Below are 12500 nucleotides of genomic sequence, written 5' to 3'. Positions count from 1 at the left end.
ATCTATGCCTAGACCTAAATTTAGATTTCACGAACAAAGCTTCTTTCTTAGAAGTGCACGCCCGTGGAACTCTTTTCCGATTGCCTGCTTTCCAGCTGACTACAATCTGATTGTCTTCAAGTCCAACGTAAACAAGTTCTTGATGAACCGTTCCCCTAAGTAATCCAATTAAAAAAAATCCCAACTACTTATGTTTACTACTCTATAATCACATTGACTAATGTATACCCATTAACCCTTATCCTTGAGTGGCCTCCGGGCTTTGATAAGTGGTGATTCCTGTGTAAAAAAAAGACTACTGCCATAGGTAATAGGAAAACAGACATCAAGAAGAAAATCAAACAAGTTCTAGAAAAGAAGCTATTGGAATAGGAAGATGTATTACGACGAGGTACTTGAACTAGGAATTCATGAAGACCACTAAAGCAAGTGATAAAACGAGCTGCAATAAAGGAAGCAGGCAATAGATCCAATAATTCTGAAGAACACATCCCGTTATAGTAATTACAGAATTCGTCTTAACTTAAAATAGTATGAGACCAGAAAAATTACATGTGCGTGTAAAAAAGTGTGGATATGAGAGAGAGAGAGAGAGAGAGAGAGAGAGAGAGAGAGAGAGAGAGAGAGAGAGAGAGAGAGAGAGAGAGAAGGAGTGGGTGTGCAGAGAAGAAGAAAGGGTGTATTTAATCTATGGGTTTATTTCTGCACTTTATCAAGAAGTCTCAAATGGGACAAAGATTCACCAGCCCAAATATAATAACAGTACTCCATATATGGTCTGATAGTGGATTTGTAGAGAGAGAATAACTTCTTGTGCGAGAAAGTGTTTGGGAGAGATAGATACGACAGATTTTACGAGACGCAGAAAGAGCAATGGGTCTGATATATGAACTCCAAGAAAGATTTGATGAGAAAAAGAGACCAAGAAATTTTCGAATCGATTTCTAGCAAAGAATCTCAGGAAGAAAAGAGACACGCTGACGATTGAAAGATGGGAATAAAACGAAACAAACCACTTCATATGCCACCACACCATGGTATTATTTACAGAATTTGCCTTAACTTAAAATGAAATACATTCCTTCATTAAATATTACATTAATTAAAAGAAACGTTTGGACGCTGATAAGGCAAAATGTCTGCCGAGGATGTCAGTTTCGTGTGTTTAACATCAGACACAAGAAAGAACGCGCTAACTTAAATCGGCATTTATCTCTAAACGTTAGGAATGTATAATGTCGTCTTCAATTAGAGAGTTCAAACAAGATGGCTGCCTTTAACTGAGAAGGCACTAATTAATTTAATTAATTTAAATCATTAACAATAAGCCAACGTAATGTTGGCTTACTTTACATACTTGTAACGAGTGTACATCCTCCGTTGAAATAACGGAAATATTATCCTTCGCCAGTGTTCGCACTAATATTAATATTAATATAAAATAACGACCGAATCGGTGTAAATAAAAAAAGAAGCAAGTGAAGCATGCATGCCCTCCCATGAGTGCACAATGAATGAGGCATAAAAAAATGACTAAGTTTAGCTTTAGCCCCCCCCCCCCATTTAGCCCCAAAATGTCCCCAGGGGACGCCAAATCCTGGTGAAAATGAGCAAACGGTTCGTTTTAGGCCTTAACATATGTAAATTTGAGTTCTGCACCATGCAAAAAAGAAATGACTAAGTCCATCATTTGCCATCCATCAATTAGCCCAAAGAGTCCCCAAGGCCTTTACATATTAAAATTTGAGTTCATTACCATGCAAAACTGCTAAATAGACATAAACAGAAATTTTTGGACAAATATGGGAAAATAGTCCCAAAAATCGAGTGTTTTATTAGCCCCAAAAGAGCCCCTGGTGCATACTCAAGAGTTATCACGAAGTATAGACAAACAAAATTATATAGACATCTATATCATATAGGCAATTTTTATAATACGCACAAAAGTGTCAATTTAAGCTATTTTAATCCGAAAAGCACCCCTGGGGGAGGGAGGGGCAACCGGAGTTTCCCAGAAAATCCGTTCTGTTTCTTTTTTACTCATATCATGTTTAATGTTTGTGCAAACTCTCAAAAACTTCCAAAACGTAGTTATTGAGAAAAGTGCTGACAGACGAACGGATTAACAGAAAAAGGTGAATTTACAGGTCCACCCTCCTATTGTCGGGGGACCAATAAAAAGAAAAGAAAACGTCTCAAATGGGAAGGTTGTAAAAATGAAAAAAGCAAATATAAATAAATCAGTATAGAAGGCGAAAAAAGGTAAAAAAAAAAGTTTCATTATGGAAATAGATTGAAGGCTAGTTTGTCTGTCAGTGCAAATCCATATAAACTACAGGGTGGAACGATAAATTTGTCGCCCTAAAGAAAACAATACTAGAGCTTTATTTTAAAACTTTTATTCAAAAAATCAATTCAGGCAACTTGGTTATGTAGTAGAGCTGACTTCTATTCAATGTAGACGCCTTCAACGTCATTCAACGCTTTGATAAGGGTCCGGAACTGGGAGCATGACGCTTCCACAAGCGCCGGCGGGAGCTTGGCGAATACTCGACAGATGACGGCGATCAGGCGGCTTTGGTGTTGTGGGAGGCTATGTTGGTGATGTTCTCTACATATGACTAAACGAAATAGTCCAGTAGGTTCAGGTCGCGGGAGGAGGGAGGACAGTGACAGAAAGAAACAAAGTCGTAGCAATCCTTCTGAAGCCAAGCCTGGGTCTCTTTGGACATATGGGCCAGCAACAATCCTGCTGCCACACCCAGGTTCTGCAAGCGGGTACCTGATTGCACCAGGGGATCACCACACTCTTCAGCACTTCCTGGTACACTTTGGTGTTGACTTTGAAGCCGACTTTGAATATGTGAGGTGGCATGATGTGGCACTTATTCGAAACCATACAAAAGATCATAACCATTGCCGGAAACTTCGTTGAGATGTGCCCTCCAGCATTGAACTGTCCGGATTTGGATTTCGAGGGTGCTAGCAATGGCCCTGTTGTCATAACTTGGATCGGTAGACAGTACGAATTGTACAGCGGCGCATCTCCGATCTCGCTCGTTGAACATGGTGTCATTGTAAGATGTGATAGAAGGCTCCTTTCACGCTTCGAACTTGTACACAACTGGTCAACTAGCAGATGATCTGAAAAAAATAAAAAAACAAAAAAACAAAAAACAAAAAAATACAAAACAAAATAAACCAAAACCAAAACAAAGACCTGTTTTCTTTAAACGGAAATGAATCATGTCGTCTTTTCTAGGATGACAATTTTATCGTTCTACCCTGTAATTAGTGTAGAATGAATTAACAATTTCTATAAGGCAATTAGAAAGTTGAGCCTGGTTTTACTTTCGGCAACCTCATAACTCTTGCTTCCCTTATTTTGCCTTCACATTCCACGAGCAATGTTTCTGACAAAGTGGGAAGAATTGCTATTTTCTGGATCACAATCTATTTCATCTAACACTTTTTGTAGGCAAGTTTTTGACCTTGAAGTAGAAGTTTTTAGCTCTTTGCACCAAGTGACTTTATGCTTTGTCTGGAGCTATTTTCATAAAAAAAGAGAAAAGGGTTTCAAAAACTCAGTTATGTGAGACATTCAATTCTAAGCTTATATCAAACATGTCATGCTTAGCGAGTGATTTATATTTTCTTTTCTTTCTAAATAATTATAATTTCAGCATCCTCGGACATTTAAGCCTTCCTCGCCGTTTTAGGGAGAATGGTAACGTGGCAGTTTCAGGATTACCCGACTAACAGAGCTCTGGTAAAAATCCAGGAAGAGTCAGTACCAGGATCCGTCGTCTCCTGGTCATCACTGTTCTGTATGTGGTCAGCAAAGATTTATCAGGCGCGGAACCGCAAATCGGTGGAGTGATACTGGTTACGTCTTCTTAAAAACCATCATATTTGTTACACTGCTACTAACAATAATGACTTATACGACTTTGCAACACCCGAAAATGTTACCAGCTAAGCTGCAATAGAAATTTAAAAAGAAAAATGGTGAAAAAAAAAATGACAGAAGACAACATGAACCTGAGATAACTGAAATTGAGGAAATCTAATAAACTGCTGTTTTTCGCAAAAAAATAAATAAATAAATGATGGCATTAGCTATGGCAGATAGCACACAAAAGAGTAGTTTGGTTTGTCTGGTTGTTTTGTTTTATGGCATGTCAACCCTTTTCAGGTTATTTAATGCCGAATCCAGTTATCTTGTTGGAGATTTTTATTCTTCAAGCATTTTATATCTTCAATCACTAGTTTGTAGTGTTTGGTTTGGTTGTTTTATAGTGGATTTTATCGTTTTTGTTCCCTGTCCTGCAGAACATGAATGAGTTTTGCAATGGGAGAGGGAAAAGGGTTATAGTGTTAATGTTTGGTACAGTTTAAGTTATGAAACCAGTCAGGAAGTGGGGGGGGGTTATAGAAATAGAAAGGGGAAATGGGAAGAAGGAAAAGGGGGAGGGTAAAGGTGGGTTGTTGTTTTTGTCTTTGGTTTTGCAGAACATAATTAAGTTTTGACAAAAAGGAAGTAGAAAAACAAAAAGCATCAATGTTAGGTGCATTTTCGTCTCAGGAAGCCAATATCTTCAGACAGCCTGATCTGGTAGCACCAGACAAAAGAGTAGTGAAGAGTCAAAAGGATAGTAAGACCGAAAAGGGAGAGCACTAACTTGACCTCTACTAAAAAGTGCGGAGATTACTGGCAAATTGGGGAGGCTTATTACCGCCTAAATCCAAGTGATGACCAATGATCGTTGTCAGCGAGAGGTTGATCGTAAGCGACTATTCATTTCTATTGGCTATCGATAGAGTAGAAAGGTATTAAAAATCTGGTGAAACCGGTTCTCACTCAGATTCAAGGGAACACCATCGGCTATTACACTGTACAACACTCAAAATGTTAGGAAATCTGTAGCCATTTTCATATGCACAATTGCAATAGAAATCCGTTTCTTCCCTTCTTTTTGTCGATTTGGATAAATTTTTATTTTTGCAAAATTGTCATTTTCAATACTTTTGCGAAGAATCTTAGTGAGGTGAGTGATATGAACATGGTGAGAGATTCCATCGGGTTATTTTAGTGATGGAGAAACATTTTAAATGAAAATAAAACCCTGGCAGGTTGCTGGAATATAAAAAAAGGAGCGATGACACTTAAAACAAAAGGGTTAAGATGACAAATGTTTAAACTGACAATACTTGTTTTTTAGTGCTAAATAATAGTAATAATAATATGATTTATAGCATACTAGTGGGGGGTACCCGGCGTTGCCCGGGTGTTTGTAGGTGTGTGTGTTTGGAGGGGGGTGATCAAAACAACTCTGTTTAAAAAAAAAACGTTGGCCGGGTGTTTGGAGGTGTAAAAGAAAAAAAACGTTTTAGTAGAAAAGTAGGCTTGAACCCCGAACTTTTGACGTGGACGTGGAAACGAAATGGAAAAAAACCCTTGGACCTAACCATCTCGGCCACGAGAGAAGAGGAATGAAATTTGTCGTTTATAAAATGAAATTGACAGACGCGAGAAACTTAAGCCGCGTGATGTTTGACCTTGAAACATGACGCGGCTGCAAGCCAGTTTTCGCTTGTTTTATACTGAAAAGCGAAAGAAACACGCGGCGATCGAAATATCTGGAAAAAATAGCGCGTAAAAGCCAGGCAAATTAAATACACACGCGATCCCCGTTCTTAAGTCGTAGATATTATCATTTAGACGTGATATGAAAAGTTTTAAGAAGAAGCGAGCGAGAAGGCCGACGAAAAAAGCCTTTTGCAGGCATACACAAGAAGCGAACATTCATACATACATGATGATGATTGCAACGTCTTGTCAGACGAGTGCCACTCCCTTAGACATTCAAAATCCATGAGCCCAAATACCTGAGGGAGTATCTATACAAAGATGATGTTACAGAGTCTTAGCTTTGTACGACAGCTAAGTCTCTCTCTCGGTTCAAAATGTTGAGATCCAGCAACAAGCAAGAGCAAGATAGCCAGCAACAAATTAAACTGCAGACCAGCTTAATGCGGGTACTGGTCTTCCGCTTTATGGTTTTTAAATCAGAGATTTGCTTCTCCTAGAAAGGTTGTCTTCACCACGGCTTACGGGAGCCCTCCACACCCCAATACACATATACACACACACAAATATACACTAGTTGGCCGTTGACCCAGAAAAAGAGTTCATTCGCCCTTTCATACATACATACATACATACATACATACATACATACATACATACACACATTTTCGCTTTAATATATATATATATATATATATATATATATATATATATATATATATATATATATATATATATATAGATGAAAACGGTGGCTAATTTTCAGAAATAAAGATCAAATTTTTTTCTTTCACAGAAACAAGTCTTATGTGGCATGTACTTTTTATACCTGAAATTTATTGCACAGTAAAATTGACCTAAGATGACAAATCGTTCAAGATTGGACATTAAATTCTTTTAGTTAATCTATTTTACCGGGCAATACCGGGACACCGTTTAGCTATTAAAGGGATAAAATGTGGTCTGAACACATTAAAAACAAATTTTGTTTTTGCTTTAGATCAACGAATTATTCAGACAAAACCTACTTTTTGTAGTACACTTAAAATTGAAGATAGGCTTCATAACGATAATCGCAAGATAGTCCGCATTCCTAAACATTTGTTCAGTGAAATAAAATAAATGGGCGACTCTGGCGAGACGTGTAGAAATTCGTCGGTGAATTTAGTCATTGGTTCTCTTTTTGATATAACAGGAGCGCCTGATATAATTAAATAAACCAGAGCAGTTGAGTTTTGATTTTGAAACTTAAATTCAAGCCAGAAATCATTTTAAATGATGATGATGATGATGATGATGATGATTAGCAGAACCCGTGGAAATTCCACAGTAGTTGAAAATTAAAAAAATGAAAACATACACATCAATAAGAAACATCATATAATCAAACAATTACATTGAAATTGGACCATGTACCATTAAAGACTTAACTAAATCACGAAGCTCTGGATGTTCATGTCCTGGTATCTCTGCTGACAATTGCATCAATTTGATGAACTGTTCAGATCTAACCTGATCTTGCAACATTATGATCACGTGACAGTGTGGTAGCCCTCTTTTTTGAAATTCAATAACGTAAGCATTTTCAAATATAATTCCCAGTACATGTCTGTCTTTAATGTCTTTCAAAAGTTCAGCTAGTTGTACATGATACCCACGCGATATTAAGTCAGGTCGATTTTATGTAAGTTCTTCTTAGTAATAACAACAACAACAACGACGACGACAGTAATAGAAACAACGATAGTAAATAGCGTTGAGAGAATTTATCGTAATCCGAAAAATCGGAACCTTTTGAGGTATCGGGCTCGGGAAATTTGTGCCTATTTTCCAATACAAAAAAAAAAAACAAAAAAAAAAAAAACAACAACAACAAAAAAAAAAAAAAGTAAAAAACATTTTTTTGTCGGTTTTTTAATTTTTTATTGGAATGAAATTTACTGTTGGCAGTACTAATAATAAAATGATAAATATTTATTGATTTTTAAATTACAGGTAAAACTTAAATCAATAGATCATCTCCTTCTACACATGTATTTTTTGCATTTGCGAAAATATGTGCACAAATTACACGAGTTTTAAGATGATAAAAAAAATCAACAACTCTATAGTTGTATTTATTTAGAATCAGAATCGGTAATTATATCGAAGTCGGGAATTTAGAATGAAACTGAGAAATATATTGGAATCGTCCTATCACTAGTAGTAAACAATATTTCTGTCTATTTTCGGATTCAGCGCCGGTGAGCGCTTTTGTAGTTGGTTAACAGCCAGCAAGTATGCACTCAGAAGAAAGATTACCGCAGTCAGAACTAATACGCCATCGTATCTCTAGCTTTGTCTTATATATGTAGTTGTAAGTGTTAAGATTATAAATAAACCGGATTAAATACCCCCCCCCAAAAAAAAACGCCCAATATTTTGTTCCATTATACTTCCTGTTTAAACTATAAGCATTATTTTGCCAACCTTTCTATACAAATATGCATTTTTAGGATTATTCGGGCAACTATTCTCATCTTGGATGTTATTCTCACAACGTTTCGGCCAATGTAACCTCCAATCTTTCTACGAGGGCATCTTGTCGAACCCGAGAATCTTGGCGCAACGAGTATGTGCTAAACGATAATCAGTTTTTAGGCGATACTAACAATACGATTACGAATTACATAAGACTTCCATTCGGTCATCGTTGACGGAACAAGAGCAAGCTACCCCTGTGTATTAAATAAAGAGTTTCTGTCGAAATCCAGTACTGATTCCCAAGTTCGACAAGACGCACCCGAAAAAGGTTGGAGATTACATCGGCCGAAACGATAGCAGTATTCACGAAACCTGCAAATAATACAAATTATCAATCCTCATGTAAACATTCCGAAACACCTCTATATCAAGTTTAAAATAGTTCCTAAAAAGATATCTCCCCCGCGCTAGAGAGATTCGGTTTTTATACGTGTGAAAAATCTAGCTCCCCGAAACGAAACACCTTGGACCGGAAAATAAAACTTGCTTCAATCTAGGCACATGTCTCATTCTTTAACCGAGGAAAGAATAGACTAAGTGTTACACCACAACAGATACTACTGTAACAAAGCCGCTGACCCTGGGTTAGCAGCAGCAGCAATATGCAAATGACCAAGCCGGTGTGCGATGTGACGTTACAGCAGAGATAAATAGGACACATGTGTTTGAAAAAGCAGTGTTCGAAGAGTGGTGTTCAGAGACGCACATATTTCTAGTTGTAAATATCACTATTTATTAATAATTATTACTATATATTAATGTATATCAAGATGAGAACAGTAGTCCGATGAATAATAATACAAATAACCAATCCTCATCTCAAAAATTCAGAAACGTCATGAAGGCATTTGTAAAAAAAAAAGTGCGTTAAGTTTTTCCTTTCTTTTGTTTCTACATGAAGTCTACAACGAGTTAGTTCCGTTAATATGAAACGACACCCTTAAAAATGCGTACAATGTTTCACGATACTTTGTAACGTTTAGTAGCAGAAATATAAAAAAAAATAGTACATTAAAAGAGTCTCCAATCTGATATACATTTGTATGTACAGGATTCGCTCCTTAACTAATCATTCAATCATTATGAATTTGGAATACAACTGATAAGCATAAGGGTGGGTAATGTGAGCTGTATTTAAGTTAATTTTATTTGGATTTGAAGAGTACCGGCCTCAAACCTGAACAAACAATGGTGAATGAAGATCGGACCTGGTCGACATGGTAGAACTTCCAACCCTCGGACACAAGGAGGGAACGGAAGTAAAACTATTGAGTAAGCAAGGGAGTCATACAAAGGAAATAATCATAATCCAATCTTTTCCTTATCGCCGCAAAGCTGCAGTATTTTTAACGGAATGTGGACTGAACTCATTGGCCTTGTACCTCTCGACGTGCCTAACCCCGGCAAACTTGTTTAGCAACAAAATCCTGCCTCTTCACTGTATAAGTCCCTACACGCCGAAAAGCCTTCCAGTCTACTAGCTTCTCCGCTCGGACTGCTAAACTTCGGAATTCCTTCCCTGTTTTCCGCTTCCCTCACTGTACTTACATGCAGAAGTTTAAATGTAATGCTAGCCGGCATCTCGCTCATCTCCTTACATAGTGTTCCTGTTAATATGGTCCCAAATAATAGCCCTTAAGTCAAAGTGACAATATGTCTTGTTTGGATTGAATAAGAGTAGATAAAAGGCGAAGAAACAAAGTTAAGCAACGTTGATGCTGCATGTTGGATGTTGGATGTTGTTGTTGTTAAGCGAGTCAAACTTTTGCATAGAGCTCGCGAAGAACGGTACATGTCCAGTTGAATGAGGTTCCCCCCTTTAGCCGTATCAATTCGATAACACGATAAACGGAGACCACGTGCAGCACTTTCTACGAAGGCCGTGCAATAAGTAATACCCCTGACCAACTTCCAATGATCTGATCTAGCTAAAATTTTGCATGTGCAGTGATTTATATCTGTACGGATTATATGGCAAATTACAGCTCTGAACTAATTGTGGTTTCTGTTTTACAGGTGTTTGAACTGAGTCAGGTGTGAAATGGAGCCTGTTGAATGTCGAGCAGTGATTCGGTTTTTGTATTTGAAAGGACGCACACCACAGGAGACTTTTGATAAAATTAAAGAAACTTATGGTGATAATGCCCCATCATATGACCTTGTAAAACGCTGGCATCGTGAATTCAAACATGGCCGGAAGTCTGTGGAAACAGCTCCCAGGCCTGGTCGCCTCCCTTCTGCAATTGATGAGGCATCTGTCCGTCAAGTTGAGGCTGCCATTTTGGAAGATCAGCGCATTACTATTCGCCAAATAGCCCACGATGTCAAGATTAGTACAGGGTCTGTGGAAACTCATTCATGACCATTTGCATATGCATAAGGTGACTGTCAGATGGATTCCCAGGTTGCTCACACCATTCCAGAAGCGAGAACGCGTCGAGTGCTCGAGGATGAATTTGGAGATGTGCCAAGAAGATGAGTCAAAGTTTTTCAAAAGACTGATTACACAGGATGACACCTGGGTCCATCACTATGATCCAGAGACCAAAGCCCAGTCAATGCAGTGAAAGCACTTGGACTCACCACCTCCAAAGAAGGCAAGGGTGCACCCCTCCGCTGGTAAAATCATGCTCACAGTTTCTGGGACCAGGACGTTGACAGATTTCCTGGCAAAGGGTACCACAATTACAGGATCCTATTATGCTTCACTTTTGAGGAGATTAAGGAAGCTATCAAAATCAAGAGGCGGGGCAAGATCAGCAAAGGTACCCTCCTCCTGCAGGACAATGCTCCGGTCCACAACTCGCATGTCGCCAGATCAGAAGCACGGGCGTGTGGTTATGAAATCCTTCCCCATACTTCCTACTCTCCTGACCTTGCACCCTCTTACTTTCACCTCTTCCCAGCCATTAAGTTGTTTTTGAAAGGAAGGCGTTTCCCAGATGATGCAGCCTTGATTTCTGAAGTCACGTCATGGTTGGAGGACCAACCGGGGGTGTTCTACAAAAACGGTCTCCAGAGCTGCATCAAACGATGGGAGAAATGCATAACTCTGAGTGGTTCCTATGTAGAGAAAGACTAATAACTGTGCCAAGTTTCGTTGCTCTACTTCTATGGGAAGTGGCTCAGTGCATTACTTATTGCACGCCCCTCGTATACCCAAATGGTTATCCATTTTAGTACTGATCAGGCTAGATCTAAGGGGAACCGGTGTGTCAACGTGATTGTAATGCAATTATCTGATATGTTGGGTAGGTCTGCCAGTAAGACAGAAAAACAGATTAGAACACACACACAAAAAAAAAAAAAGACGATAACAAAAAGTAGTAACAGTCACCATGATGGTTTCAGCAAATAAACACATTAAAAAGATGGCGGACACTTATTTTTATCACTTCGAAAAATCACAATAAAAATACTTTATCCTATTAGAACGGCAAAACCTCTAGACTGTTAATTGTAGACATTTTTTGCGACCGTCTTAATCAGATAATAAGATAAGTTCATTTTGTATCCTGTTCTAGCATGAACGTAGATTGTAACACAATACAATAGGTATCGGTTCTTGCAATTTTCTTTCTTTTTTTTTTCTTACGTCATAGAAATTGAGCAAACACCCAGAATAAGGCGATGGATGTAGATAGGCGATTTTGCAATGGCAGTGAAAAGGCCAGACGTATACTTCATGTTTATATTTTTAAGTTTGGTTTTGGCAGCCGGGAAATTCCAACAGTAATGGCCGCGCCTTTGAAAAACGAGCAAAGAGAACAATAAAATAAAATCCGAATAAAAGCGACAAGAATGAAAGATAGCAAAAACGAGAATGGAGAAAAGATGAATAAGATAAATGGGCTTCTAAGAAGTTACATGACCGTTCTGTTTATATGTAAACTAGCTGACGTGTCCCTGTCCGACGGGGTTACATATTTTTAAAAATTAAATATAGAAATATGGCTGGTTATTTTAATACATCTAAAACTATTCTTCTCCTTTTTTTTTTTCACCATCAACGCCCGGAGTCCCGTGTTGAAATGAATGATACTTTAAGAAAACTCTTTGTTTTGCTAAGCTTCTAGCGTAACATAGCCCATACTGGATGCTTAATAACGAACAGGTTGTAACATTTCGCAGGAAGTGGTATATAGTCACCATAAGTGGTCAATATTCTAAGTAGTGCTATAGCATAACGGGTTGTGTATAAATGCAGGATTCTAGTGCAGCATAGCCCATACTGGCTACCAAATAACGAATACCTGGCATAGCGGAATGTATAGAAATACTTAAACGGGTATACATATATATATACACCTGTTTAGTATCTAAAACGTATATATATATATATATATATATATATATATATATATATATATATATATATATATATATA

The sequence above is a fragment of the Euprymna scolopes genome, chromosome 14, assembly GCF_053919585.1.
Source record: "Euprymna scolopes isolate OS-2025 chromosome 14, ASM5391958v1, whole genome shotgun sequence".
NCBI classification, from domain to species: domain Eukaryota; kingdom Metazoa; phylum Mollusca; class Cephalopoda; order Sepiida; family Sepiolidae; genus Euprymna; species Euprymna scolopes.
This window is presented reverse-complemented; position numbering follows the sequence as displayed.